General features: G+C 42.8%; 1 pseudogene; it reads right to left on the bottom strand.

Moving 5' to 3' along the window:
* Positions 1–13618: 13618 nt before the first annotated feature.
* LOC142435000 (large ribosomal subunit protein uL6 pseudogene) lies at positions 13619–14194 on the bottom strand (annotated as a pseudogene).
* Between the last annotated feature and the right edge of the window lie 666 nt (positions 14195–14860).

Raw genomic sequence — 14860 nt, 5'->3', positions numbered from 1 at the left:
TTTTTATCTTTATTGAAAGGCATGAAAATGGGCCCTGGTGGCGCTGCTGGGTAAGCTTTGGTCTGCTGACCACCAGGCCAGTAGGTCAAACCCACCATCTGCTCCCATAATGCTTTGCAGCTTGAGAAACCCGACATAGGGTGGCTGTGAGTCAGAATCCACTGGATCACAAAGGTTGCTTTCTGCTTCCCAAGACGTGGAAACTGAAGCTGAGAAAGGTTACCGCGATTAGCTTTATCTAAAGCACATGAGTCAACAGTAGACAAAGAATTCAAATCCATGTCTGTCTTAACTATTTGACATACTTCTTGAATTCAAGGAGCTTGGTCATAGGTGATTAGTAAGACCAAGAAAGAATGCTTCAGGTTGGACATTTTTGCCGGCAACTAAAAGAAAAACTTACTGGTTCCCTACTCCATGCCACTATGTTGTATTCACAGGTATCAGGCATCAAAGAACAGAAAATCAAATCATTGTGAATGGGGGGGAGTGCAGATTGGGGACCGAAGACCCATCTGTAGGCAACTGGACATCCCCTTACAGAAGGGTCCTGGGGAGGAGACGAGCCAGTCAGGGTGTAGTCTATCCATGATGAAACGTACAACTTTCCTCTAGTTCCTATATGCTTCTTACCCCACTATCCTGATCCCAATTCTACCTTACAAATCCGGCTAGACAGAGGATGCACACTGGTACAGATAGCAACTGGAAACACAGGGAGTCCAGGACAGATGATCCCTTCAGGACCGGTGCAGAGAGTGGCGATACCCAGAGGGTGGGGTAGAGAGAGGGAACAGATTACAGGGATCTACATATAACCTCCTCCCTGAGGGACGGATAACAGAAAAGTGGGTGAAGGGAGACATTGGACAGTATAAGATCTGACAAAATAATAATTTATAAATTATCAAGGGTTCATGAGGTAGGGAGGAGCGGGGATGGAGGGGGAAAATGAGGAGCTGACACCAAGGGCTCAAGCAGAAAGCAAATGTTTTGAGAATGATGAGGGCAACAAATGTACAAATGCGCTTGACACAATGGATGTATGTATGGATTGTCATAAGAGTTGTACGAGCCCTCAATAAAATGATTAAATTTTTTTAAAGTGAAAATACGCAAACGGATAGAAGGAAACCTCACTGCCTGGCTTAAGCTGCCAGGCTGCTACAGGGATACCTTGGTTGTTGAACACTCCAAGCTCGAGCTCACTACTATTGAAACGGCAGAATTTCCCCTGCACACACCCCCTCCTCCACGCCCGTCGCCCTGGGGGAAAAAAACCTGCTTGGTGTTTGTAACTTTGCTGAAAGTTGATCCAAAAAATCTGACTTGAACAAAACCTGCCTGGGTCCAGAGTGAGTCATTTCTCTGGAGACACAAAGGGGTCAGCCTCCATCTCAGAGCCCCACTCTCTCGGCGAACACAGAGTGCATTAAAATACTCTCACTGTGCTTATTTTGGGCGCTTCCCTTGCATAGGCAATTGTAATAATGGCTCCAAAGAAAGTTAGTGACACGGGCCGCAAAGCTGAGAGGAAACCCGCCAGAACCACATTCGAATTAAAGAAAGAAGTCATTTGGAAATTTGAATCAGGTCTCCGTTCGGAATGCAATCTGGCTAAAAGGACATTAGCCACCTTTTGAGGAAAAAAATGTTATTAAAGCGGCGTAGGTAGCTAAACGCGTGAAACAAAGAACCTGACCATCGGGGAGGCTGACAAGGGACCGTTGATTTGGAGAAGTCACAAACCCCGCGAGGGGGATAGCGTATCCGAGAGGCTGATATCCGAGAAGGCACAAAGCTTCCAGAAGGAATGTGTAAGTGTAATCTGGGGGCTTCAGAACCAAATATTTGGTTTCCATGATTGCTTGTGGTACAAATATGTTCAGTTCTTGAACTTTTCGGTGTTCAAACATGAATTTGGAATGAATTGAGTTTGACAACTGAGGTATATTGTTGTTTAAAGCAAGTCGGGGTGTCGGTGGTTTGGCCGGTGTCTGAGCTGCTCTATGCGGCTCTGGGCACTGAGTAGACGTCCCTGGGGCTCTTTCGGCCTCTCCCCGTAGTTTCCAGATGACTGCAGAGACACGAAGCACCCCGGCCTCACATAAAAATGTTCCATGCAGGAATGAAGGGAGAGGGCTCTGTATTTGCATTTCTGCACTTTTCCTGAGCCGTGGGGGAGGGTTTCTGCGTCCTAACGGGTTGCTATGCGTCAGAATTGACTTTAGTTTGGTGTGTGCGCAGAGACACTGATGGCCTTTGTTTCACACCATCGTTTCAAACCTATTTGCATAGAAAAAACGGTCTGGGAAGATCAGAAAGCAGGCTTGCTTATGGGCTTGGAAGCTTGGGAGGCAAGGGTTAAACATGCCTATGCCCCTTAGAAAAAGATATGGGTTCCCCAATCTGAGGGTTCATCGCCTGCAGCACTATCCATTCCATGTGCAAGGGCCATGTGATCGTCTTAGTACCTGGGGAACTAGGGGCTCAGGGATCTGGTGTAAGGAAATGATGACACTATGGTCATTGCTATTGATGTGGGTGTTAAAGTTCGTTGTCTCTGATTCAGAAGTTGTATGCCTTCTGCCAGCATCCATGAAGTGGTGGCAGGCTAACTGGTTAGCCTGTAATTATGGGTAAAATCCCAGACCTTTTCTGGTTCTTAAGTCTCATGGATCATAAATTTTTCATAGCCACCCCTAGCTGCAAGGAAAGCTGAGATCATGTGTGGCAAAGGAAAATGGAATAATCATCTTTGACCACTTAGAATTCATTCTTTGGGGCGGAGAACATTGCTACTCTGGCCAAGGTTATTTTTTAGAGCAAGAAAATAGAGAACATGTTTACTGAATAAATAACCAACAATGTTTGCTAAAGCAAATGCCCGTCATGAAAGGGAGAGTGTGACATGTACCTCAGGGCAATAGACAGATATTTGAAGCTTCAAGAAAAGAAAAGGACATTTTATGTGATGGTTTGAGATTATAGTAAGCACAATAAAGGAGGTAATATCGCCACGTGCCATGAAAGGTAGGCTTTTGATAGACTGCTAGCTAAGGGCATGGTTAGACTCATAATAGGATGTTCCATGGAAATGGGCAGCGAGAGTAAGGTATAATATGAAGACAACACAAGCTTTATTCAGGGAGTAGAGAGGTGCTTTAAACAAAGTCCAGTTGTCTAAGGAGCCCACAACGTAAAAATGAAACGATGGCTCTTGTTGGTTGTTGAGCTGGCCCCACTGTTACAGTGGGGGTTTGCTCCATAGGGTTTTCTTGTCAGTAATGTTCACAGGATCAATCGGCCAGGGTTTTTCTTCTTACGAGTCCCTGGGTAGGTTTGAAACCTCAACCTTGCTAGATTAGGTGCTGATCACAAAATACTATTTACAAGGAGTCAGTGTGAATCTCCACAACAATTTAACTACCATTCTTCAGTGGTACCACATGCAAGAGGGCGGGAATGGGCCAGGGTGTTTAATTTAAAGGGACATGGCTAACACCCATAGTGGCTCTACAGTGGTATGTCTTTGGGCCGGATCCGAACTAGACAGCCCTGTTTGGACTAAGCTGAAGCAGGTCTGGGCCCTGGACATACTTCCTTGCACATCCCAAAGGGCAGCAGCAGACAGTGTCAGATAAGATAACCACCAGATCAGATAACTAGTGAAACCAGATGTTCTGGGTTCGAAGTAACCCAGAGGAATCCACAAGCAATTCTCAGAGTGTCCAGGCTCCAATTGCTAATTGCCATACATTCCTCACCACCCCTTTAAAAACCCTTGCCCCCAGCTGCAGAGCATGACTTCCCTGACCTGTTGGCCTTGGTCACCTCCCCCACCCCCTAATAAAGCCATTTCTGTTTCTGCTCTCCCTTGTCCTGTCAGTTATGTCTGTCTGTCTTCCTCCATGTTCCTCAGTTTTGCTTTACAGTATGGAGGCAAAATGATCAGAAATACATCATTCCCAGTTTGCGTGATGAAAAAGGAAAATCAATTGAGTCTGATCTTAAATAGCTTGCCTTCTAGAAGTCAGCATCCTGCAGAAAGCAGAAAGACATATATGCTAGGAATCAGAGGCGTGGAGTTCAGACTCAATCCATTCCTTCACTTTCTTCATGTTTCTCATCTGTAGCATAGGGATTTTGAACCAGATGCTCACAAAAGGTGTTTCCAGCATCGGAATTTTACATATTTCTAGATCAAGAGTCTCCTCTGGATTATATTATGTTGGAAGTATGAAGTGCAGTCATGCCAAGACGAGCAACTTTATTCCACGGTGTTTTTATGTCAAACTCATGGCGTTGCCTCTCTTGTATATGTCAAACCATGCTGCAGCGGGTGGTGTCCAGATGGAACTCGACACTAAGATGATCTGAAAGTTTGGAATTTCAGTTAATGTCTTCTAGATTATGTCTCTGTTCAATGAATTCTGTTGCCCTGAAAGTTTACTTCTAGAATATTTCTGTCTGCTATTTTCTATACTTTACCCATTTGTGTGACCCACGATAGCTCCATCACTTGGCTCACTGAGAAATTTGGCTAAGACCAGCCTCGTGCCGAGAAACCCCCAAGTCATCAGCTTTCATTTTAGGGCTTTTCTTTGTCATCTCTTTCAAAAGCCTGTCAGTGTGGAGTATCCCTTCAGTGCAAAAGAGCGGGAAGAAGCTCAGTCTGTTTGGAGCCTATCATTCTTTATGCACTCCTTTATGATAGATGCTTCAAAAGGCAGTAGGCAGGGAAGGGAACTTGTTCGGAAAGTCTAGGACAGACAAGCTGTGAGAAATCTATTTGGTACAGAAGTCATTGCTATGGCGGAGATTCCTTTGTCTCAGAGGTTACTGCACTTGCGTTCCCATAGAAGCTTGACAACCTCAACAATTAGCAATGCCCCTGACTGAACTACCTCTATGTTTAACACTCGACTAGGTACAGATGAGCAGAAAGGAGAGCAGAAAGTCACAAGGGACTTGCTATCAAATGGGAGAAATGATATTTTTGTGTGTGTGGTAGCAAAATGCGTTACAATGACACTTGCAAAACAGCATACAAATGAGCGCAAATTACCATGGTGCAACTGGAGTAGGGAGGGGCTGTGGAAGCTTCAAATGAGGAGGGGATCACAGTGAAGTAGGGTTAATAAGAAAGGCTTCCCTGAGGAGACTTTTAAGCTGCGTTTTGAATGAAGGGGGACCCTTAACACACACACACACACACACACACACACACACACACACACACACACGGTGCTCCTGACGCCACTCCTTCATTCACTAAGTATCCATTTGGCACATGCTGTAGGAAGGCACTGTGCAGTGTGCTTTAGGGGATACACGGAGCTACAAAGCTCCGACTCTGCCTTCCCCCAGGAGTTTCAAGTCTTTTCTGGAGGCCTACTTATTTCCCCACTCCTGATGTTTCTTTCTATATGGAATGCCATTCTATTAACACAACTCTCCTGGCCTCTCTCTGCCCCCTTAGCCCCTCCTATCCTGGAGTGGAGTGTTCTGAATGAGTTTGAGAGAAGAGGCTGGGTGCGTGTAGCTCAGCCCAACCCCCCTGCTTCCTTGGGAGGACTATGTGCCCAGCAGGAAACATACGTTGTGGTCTGTCCCTGAATGCCTTAAGTCAGGTAGATGCAGACCCTTCGGGGAGAAGACTGATGGCTGACAGTGCCATCTGTGACTCAGTGGTTAAGTGTACCCATTTTGAGGTAGGAAATTAGAAAACCCACCTAAGTTGTGTCTTTTATTCTACCCTTGTTCATTGTCCTCAAGATGATTCTGACTTATAATGACCACGAAGGGCAGAGTAGAACTGCCTCTGTGGGTTTCTAAGGGTTTAAAAAAAATAGTGGAATTTTGATTTCCATTGGTCTAACTATTTGGTCTATCATGTAATTGGTCCTGAATTCTGAGGAGGCTATTCATTGCCCCTGCCTAATATTCCCTGAATGTCTATCAGGAGTTATGAACCAACTCCATATATAAGAAAGAATGAATAAGGCAGGCAACATAAGTATAACTTGGCTTCTTTAAGATTCATTAAGATTCCTCTTGTGACCCCACAAAGCTCCTCACCAATATCAAAAGAGAGTCCCCTTTGAGGCCCATGACAATTAAAGAATTGGTCCCAGGTTGGCCCCATTTCACTTTTTTTTAACAACTGTCTCTTGAGTTCCAAGTTGTCAACATTCTTAATTTTTTAAGTGAGCTATAAGTAACACAACATTCAATTCAGTAGTTGGACCATCAAGAAGGACTCAAATTTACTTTCTTAATCTAATTTATAGCCCTCACTTTTTCTCCGAGTCTCTAACACATATTATTTCCTTTAAAAATCATCTTATTGGGGCTCATACAACTCTTATCACAATCCACACAACCATCCATTGTCTCAGGCACATTTGGACATTTGTTGCCATCATGATTTTCAAAACATTTTCTTTCTACTTGAGTCTTTGGTATCAGCTTCTCATTTTGTCCTCTCCCTCAATCATGAACCCTTGATAATTTATAAGTTATGATTATTTTTTCATGTGTTTCCAATTGTCTGCTTGCTATCTCCGTTTGGATGGTACTCAGGTCTATCCAATTGCAACCGACCAACATGCAGTGATTGAATTCCAACATTCCACCCTTGTTTTGCCTCATCTGCATAAGGGACACCAACACGCATCACGCAAATGGTTCTCATGCAGTCCAGATTTGCGTGGTTATTTGCTCAGTGTTTGCCCCCCTTAGGTAGCATCACTCCTTTTGGTCTGCATTAGAAATCACTGCATGTTTCAAGGTGCAATGCACCTAGTACGTAGTCCACATCTATTTGTGGAATGAATATATTTTATTATTTAACCTCTGTTCTAGCCCTTTCAGTTTGATGCAGAGGTTTGTTTGGCTTTTGACTTTTGGCTTCCACCACTCACCTGCTTGGTAACGTGGCTGGGCAGCACAAGGAGGAAGGCCTTCAAGGAGATGGATTGACACTGTAGCTGCAACAATGGGCTGAAACAGAAGAATAATTCTGAGAATGGCACAAGACCGGGCAGTGTTTTATTCTGCTGTGCCCAAGACCACTGTGGGCCAGAGCCCACTCAATGGCACCTAATAACAACAACAACTCACCTTCCTAAAGTCTGGGATCGTCACACCAACCTTCTACCAGGATTAAAACATCCTTTGGTCCCAGGCAAGTTGAGATAGATGACCATTAGAATTTAGAGGAGGGGATTGGAGTTGGAGGATTATGGGAGATTTTTGGAGGGTGAGTAATTTGAGCTGCTTCTTGGAAGAAGCAGGATTTCAGTATACGGAATACTGGGGATAAGGCAATGAGACATTTCTGGTGGAGAAAGTCACTAACAAAAAGTATAGAGATGAGAAAGCACTGAATATTCTGGGAACATGGCTGGTAGACGGATGTGTGAAGGGGTAGAATGAGAGCTACACTAGGAAAGATAGGTCACAACCAGTTGGAAGAGAAAGCACCTAAAATCCAACCAGGAAATGAGTCTCCTCAGTAAAAATATGCAATATGAACTCCTCACTGAAACTGTTAAACTATAAATGAAAGCTGCATAGACAGAGTATGAAATTAAAATCAGTTCCATTAGGTTATGACCAATTTACTTGTGAGAGGAGTGTGGCTGAATTTTAGAGAATTTCTCAGAAATATGCTACTTTAGACAATATTAATATTTCCTGTAAAATTCTTCACATCCTCAACATTCTCTCAGATTTGCTGTGAAATTCTGAAAGTGCAATTATTCCCTCTGTCATCCCATGGAAACACATGCTTCAGGCTCATCCATTCTGTGGGCTCTCCAATTTCCCCCTCGATTTTAAGGGAAATCAGATGGGGAGGGAGGAACTTGGGCTTTCTTTGGGATTTTTCTGCTAAGGAGCCTCCACTGGCCTCAGCATCAGGGACCAATTAGTGTGTAATGTAGATCAGTGTGAGAAATTGTTCAATTTCAGGAAGAACAATTGCTAAAGAGAAAATGGATCCATTTTCCCAGTTCCTCGCTTGAGCACATTTGTGCTGGCTGCTTGCTTTTGTGAATTGGAGGCCACCCAGCAAGTTGCTGTTTTTAGCAGGGATTATTTCACCAAACACATCTCCATCTTTATTTCATTTTTGCATGAATGCTTTCTCCTTTGGGTGGGCTGCCTTGGGACCGGGGATCTTGCTGTAATTGAGCCCAAGGAAGAAAAATCTTCACTTCAGCCTGACTCAGGAAGACTGTAGAGCTATCTTCTAATATGTTAAAGGCTGGCAAGTGGGAAACTACAGATAAGTTCTTTGTCATCTTTAGAGGGCAGATATAGGGCTGATGGGCTAAAGTTATAGCAAGGCAGACTTTGGTTCTGCAGAGTAGGTTTATTACAGTTAGAGCGACTCAAAAAGGACAGGTTGCCTCGTGACGTAATGACCTTTGTTTCCCTGTAAGTGGCTAAATAGAAGTGGCAAGGCAAACTACAAGGCATGTGTTAGATAAGATTCCTGCACCTGTGACTTCTGTTACCCTTATATGGAATTCTGCCCATGGTTTTGTCCAAACCATAATCTCACCAACTGCACAAGGTTTTGCATCACTTTTGGGTTCTCCACACGTGACATCAAACCATTTTTTTTCCTGTCTGGTTTGTACAAGATGACAGAGTCAAAGCAGTTGCCCATGAATACAGGAAAACAAATTGTGTTTTTCTACAGGTGGTACAGATGACAACCATGCCTAATTTTCCCCGGCTTCTGAATTGTACACTGACCTTACGGCCACCTTCATATTTTTGATGGTCTGGAATGGAACAAGACTCAGAGAAGGGATATAAGATGTATGAAAAGAAACAAAAAGATCTATTTCAGAAATTATTTTACATTTACTGTGTCGCATGCCTTGTTCTAGGCAACAATAAACAAAACATGTCAGTCCAAAAATATAGACAAAACCGTCTATCCTCGTGGGATTTACATGTATGTAAAACTGTCAGCAAATATGAATTTCTTTTCTTTCTAAATTGCTTCAGCCTGTGTGGCATTAACGAAAGTAAATAAGCTAACATCTCCTGAACACTCAATATGTGCAGAATCATTTGCACATGTGATTTTATCTAATCTTTTAAACAACCCTAAGAAGGAGATCTTCTCATCTATAATTCTATAGCAGAGCAAACGGAGTCACTGGGTTAAATGATTTACCCAAGATCAAAGTAGAAGTAGCAGGGATGTGATTTGAACAGAAGTCCAACTGATTTCAGAATCATATCCTTTCATTAACTTGTTTTTAAGAAAAATAATGTTTCTTGGGTTTTCTGTGGCTGGCAATTTTCCACCTAGCTGAAAATCTATCTTTTGGAATGAATTTATCTCTGAAGACCTGGCCTTCATATTTCAGGGTTCCTAAGAATCACACGTGGAAGAGCCTGGATGGTGGTGGGGAGGCATAATGGTTATGCGTTGGGCTGTGATCCTAAAGGCCAGCAGTCTGGAACCACCAGCAGCTCCTCTCGGCAAAGACAGAGATTTCTATGCCTGCAAACAGCAGCAGTCTCGGAACCTCCGGAGCAGTTCGACCGTGTCCTATAGGGTTGCTTTGAGCCGACATCACTTGAAGAAGGCTTTTTCTACAGATTCTGATTCAGCATATGTAGGATGGGCCTGTGACTCTACATTTTAACAAGCCCCTCCTGCTCAGGCAATGTTGATGTCCACAAGCCACAGATCACACTTTGAGGGACCTAAGGTCCTTTCCATCTCTAATATGCTCTGCTTCCAATTTTAGCCTACATAATGCCCACAAGCACAACTGCTTTGAATCGCAAGGATTCATCAGTGATCAGTGTAGTCATCACCATCTCCATCCCTAGCTCATGTAACAGCCAAAGCAGATCGACTGCTATTTGTAAACCACTCAATTGATACATCGTTCTTTCTGGAGAACGCCTGTGGAAGAGCGGCTTTTCCTTCTCTGTAGGGCCTGCCTGGCTAGCTAGCTGACTAGCTCACACAACAATCAGCAAACGCAAACAGTTCTAGGTCCAGCCTTATAAAGCTGTAAATGTACAAACAGTGAATTGCTTCCCGATTATAGGACTGCAGAATAATTAGTTTGTGATTTTGGACTAATCAGCCCCATTGAAGACTTAGATTTACTAGTTACTTAAGGGTTTTTTTCCCCCCATTGCTATCATTTTACTGTTGTGTCTTCTTCCTCTAAGATATATGCTGTGTAGTGGACTCACTGTAAACAATAGAAGCTGTGCATTTTGAAGTTTAACTGTTGAACCGTTTTGAGTGGGGGAGTGTCAGGGTGATCGGATAATGGTCAATGAGCAATAAAATACTTTGATAGCGAAAGTTTGGAATTTACATGCTCTTATATTGATTAATATTTTAAATAGAGAATCCTTTAAATAATTTTACCATAGTGTTAATTTATTCTGGGTTCTCACTATGCACTTGATTGAGGATCAACAGTAGTAATAAAGCTAATACTTATACATTATTCGCACTGTTCCAGACCCTGTACTAAATTTTTTACATACTAATTACATTATTTCATTCTAACAATCTTTGTAGGTACTTTCCTGGTCTCCATTTTACACACGAAGTAATAAATGTCTGGCTTAAGTAACTTATTCAAGCATGAATGAGGGCAAATCAAAAGTATTGCTGCAAAATCATAGAAACCTGTGTTAAACAAAAATATAAAGCTGTTATCTCTTGACATATTCTCTACTTATGTCTATATATTTCAGTAGGTGGTATTTCCATCTCTCCAACTCTTGCATGAAGATTTCTCTGATCTTCAAGTTACAACAGATCTAAAGAGCAGATCTGGTGTCCTCCCGGGACTCAAATTGTGTTCCTTTCAAATGATCTTTCCGCTTGTGGAAAAAGGCGTTTGGAGGGGCAAGATCAGTGCTGTGGGGAATGGGGTAAGGTTTCCTCAGGAAATTCTCACAGGACAAACCTTCCTGCCTTTACGAATGAGCAGGTGCACTGTTGTGATTGAAAGAATAAGTTCCCTGATACGATCAATGAAGACAAACATGTGCATAAGCAAATGTGTTGAAGAAAGCTGATGGTGCCCAGATATCAAAAGATATAGCGTCTGGGGTCTTAAAGGCTTGAAGATAAACAAGTGGTCATCTAGCTCAGAAGCAACAAAGCCCACATGAAAAGAAGCAAACCAGCCTGTGTGACCACGAGCTGTCGAAGGGATCAGGTATCAAACATCAAGGAACAAAAAATCATATCATTGAAAATGTGGGTGAGTGCAGAGTGGAGACTCACAGCCCATTGGTAGCCAACCAGATACCCCTTACTGAAGGGTTGTGGGGAGGAGATGAACCAGGTAGGGTGCAGGGTAGCAACGATGAAACATATAACTTTCCTCTAGTTCTTAAATACTTCCTCCCCACCACTATTATGATCTCAATTCTACCTTGCAAATCTGGCTAGATCAGAGGATGTACATTGGTACAGATAGCAACTGGAAGCACAGGGAATCCAGGACAGATGACTCCTCCAGGACCAGTAGTGAGAGTGGCAATGCCTGGAGGGTGGAGAGAATGTGGGGTAGAAAGGGGGAACGGATTACAGCAATCTACATATAGCCTCCTCCCTGGGGGAGGGACAGCAGAGAAGAGGGCAGGGGGAGATGTCAGACAGTGTAATATATGACATAATAATAATAGTAATAATAATAATATATGAATGATGAAGGGTTCATGAGGTAGGGGGAGTGGGGAGGGAGGGGGAAATGAGCAGCAGATATTAAGGGCTCAAGTAGAAGGCAAATGTTTTGAGAATGATGATGGCAACAAATGTACATATGTTCTTGACACAAGGGATGTATGTATGGATTGTGATAAGAATTGTATGAGCCTCCAATAAAATGATTTTTAAAAGATAAAGAGGAACAAGCAAAGGGGCTTGAGGAAAGGTCAATTAGTGATCTAAGGAGGCAACTACTCTACTGCTTCCTCCTTGCGTTAGGTTCATGTTTATTTCTTTATTGGAAATGACCAGAATTGTTCTCCTTAGTTTCTTCCATTCATGCACTCATCCTACCCTCTACCACAGTGCAGCACGTCAATGTTGTTGCAATTTCTCTTGTCTTGTGCTGTATTTAACTCTTGTGTGTGTTTAATTTTTTCCTGAATGAATCCTTTTATTATTCTTCTTTAAATCAATCAATACATCAAACCATACTGCTAAAAAAAAAAAAGAAAGAATACATTTCTTGCTGCAACCTCCTGGCCTTTTCCTCGTCATTGTAGTTTTCTCTCCTTAAAGCTCCTTCCTAGTAAGTCCCTGCGTTTGTGTTGTGTCCTTTGAGAAAATCCATCACGATGACTCCTTGGAAATCCCCCCCAGCAGTCACCATAACCCTCGAAACTGACATCTCTGCCTGGAATTTAACTGGTCCAGCAGGTCTCTTCAGAAGGAACTGTTTGAATGGACCTTTTAAGTGGAGGTTCCTTAACAAGACGAAGACAAAGTGACTTCCTGATACAACTTGTCTGCAGCCATCCACGGATGATAAAGACATGTTTAAGCAGTTTGTTTGGAACCAGCCTATGTATAATTAAACTGCAACCCCCATAGGAATCCTTTTTGACTTACTCTGTTCCAGTTAGGAGGTAATCTAGTCAGGATTGGGACTCCGTCCAACAACAGAGTTTTCCTTTCTGCTTTCAACCAATGGAAAATCTTAGAGAAGCTTGAACACGTGGAGATTAAAAGTTTACTGCCTGAGCTGGCAGGAACCCTGGTGGCTAAGTGGGTTAAGCAGGGACTGCTAACCACAGGGTCAGTGGTTCCAACTGGAGTCACTCCACTGACGAATGGTGAGGTTGTCTGTTCCTATAAAGACGTGCGATCCCAGAAACTCTGAGCAGCAGTTCCATTCTGTTGTGGACGGTCCCTACAAGTCTGACTCAACTCCCTGGCAGTGAGCTTGGTTTCGGTGTTGTTTGAGCTGCAAGAGAAGATGATTCAAACATGTTTGGATTTCTCAAAACATGATTCTGGCTCAAATAATCTTATCTTCTTATCTTTTTTTTACATTAATTAATCCCTTCTATATTTCTGCACACTTGGTACATACGTAATGATAATGGTTGCCACCTGTATTCCTCCAAAATAAAACCCACCAGCAACAAAAAGAATGGGAAGTTAGAATGCAATTACAATTAATGTGCATGAAAATGAAAATTGTCAAATTAACACAGAGGAGTACTGTGCAGAATGTAATGCGGAAACAGTGTGAGCAGAGGAATAAGCAGGGACTAATTAGGCATCTCTGCTTTCCACTGATGAGCCTGTGGCCTCACAGCTCTTTTGTCCCTCGTCTTCATATGGACAGTATTTCCAGACATAGAAAACATGGCTGCTCAGGGCTTGCTTGGATTTCAGCCTTACCTCCACCTCTCCTCTTTGCTTCCCCACTATTATGTAGTGCAGCCGCATCTTTGCTGATTTTTATTATTGTTCTTATTATTCTTGCTATCTAATTCTTTTTTCATTACATAAACTTTATTGGATTGGATCACAGCATCACAGACAAGTCTAAAGGAATCATCTAGACTGTTGCTGGACGCCTCTTAGAGCTTACTCGTTAGCCTGCTGAACTGTTCCCTTTTCAGAAACATAGATACCACCCCCAAACTTTCGGAGATCCTTGTTTTTCACTGTTGTGGCTTGCTTAATTAAAGCAGCTGAATTTGATACAAGCTCAATGTTGTTTCCTTCAAGAAGTAACTCATCTTTCTGGGCTTGAGAAACAGAACAGGCAACAGCTGTCCTCATGCAAACCGTCCGGATGTATTTTTCACCCAAGAAGTTACAGATTTCAACAAGAGAGCCATTCTCTTGAATAACCATGTTGCTGGGGAAGTGGGCATACACAGACTGCATCTTGTATCAGAAGCCCAGTGCCACACCCTTGATCATGCTCTGTACATGACTACAGATCATGCGGATTGTAGCCAGTTCCTTTCTATTTCCCCACCATTCGTCAACTCCAAGCCTCTTTTTCTTCCCAAGGAGGCTGAGTTCTACGTTGATGTGTTTGAGGCCCCTCCGCAGGGTTTCTCTGGGGCCCTTCACGATGACCTTGCACCCCTTCAGGGAAATGTCCACATTCTCTGGAATGTCGACAGTCTGGGTGCTGAGAATGGTCTTCATTCTCGCAGTAGATGTGGCAAAAAGAGGTCTAATTATATTTTCACTTAAACAGTAATTCCCATAACTCACAGGCTTCCAAAGTCATTTGGCTTACCAGCCCCCTTTTAGAAAACAAAACCAAGTAAAACTCAGTCTCTCCTTCCTGTTAAAAGCCTATAATCCATAATACAATGTAGGTATCTGCTTTTTCAGACTCATTGGATTGATCCAGCATCCCCCAGCAGGCAGTATCACCCACTTTGGGAAACAAACAAACAAACTCACTGCTGTTGAGTCAATTTTGACTCAGATTGACTCCCTGCGGGTTTCCAAGACTGTACCTGCTTATTGGAGTAGAAAGCCCAGTCTTTCTCCTGAAGCGCTTCTGGTGGTTTCCACCTGCTGACAAGGTGAATCTCACCTCAGTGCATAACCACGGCACTACCTGGGCTCCTTACGATGGTAACAATTCCAGTCACAAAGACTAGTAAATTGAAAAGAGTAGAAATTCTCTTTCTCAACCTCTACTTACTCTCTAGCTGTCAATCGTCACAGTTGAGTTTCTCATAAATCTTTTCAGAAAAAAATCTATGCATGTAAACTGTGCACACAAATATCAAGCTATATATATATATATATATATATATATATATATATATTGAAAGTGATATTATCATATTTTTGCCA

The sequence above is a fragment of the Tenrec ecaudatus genome, chromosome X, assembly GCF_050624435.1.
Source record: "Tenrec ecaudatus isolate mTenEca1 chromosome X, mTenEca1.hap1, whole genome shotgun sequence".
In the NCBI taxonomy this organism is placed as follows: Eukaryota; Metazoa; Chordata; class Mammalia; order Afrosoricida; family Tenrecidae; genus Tenrec; species Tenrec ecaudatus.
Note: the sequence above shows the minus strand (reverse complement) of the source record. Positions and strands in the feature narration are given on the sequence as shown.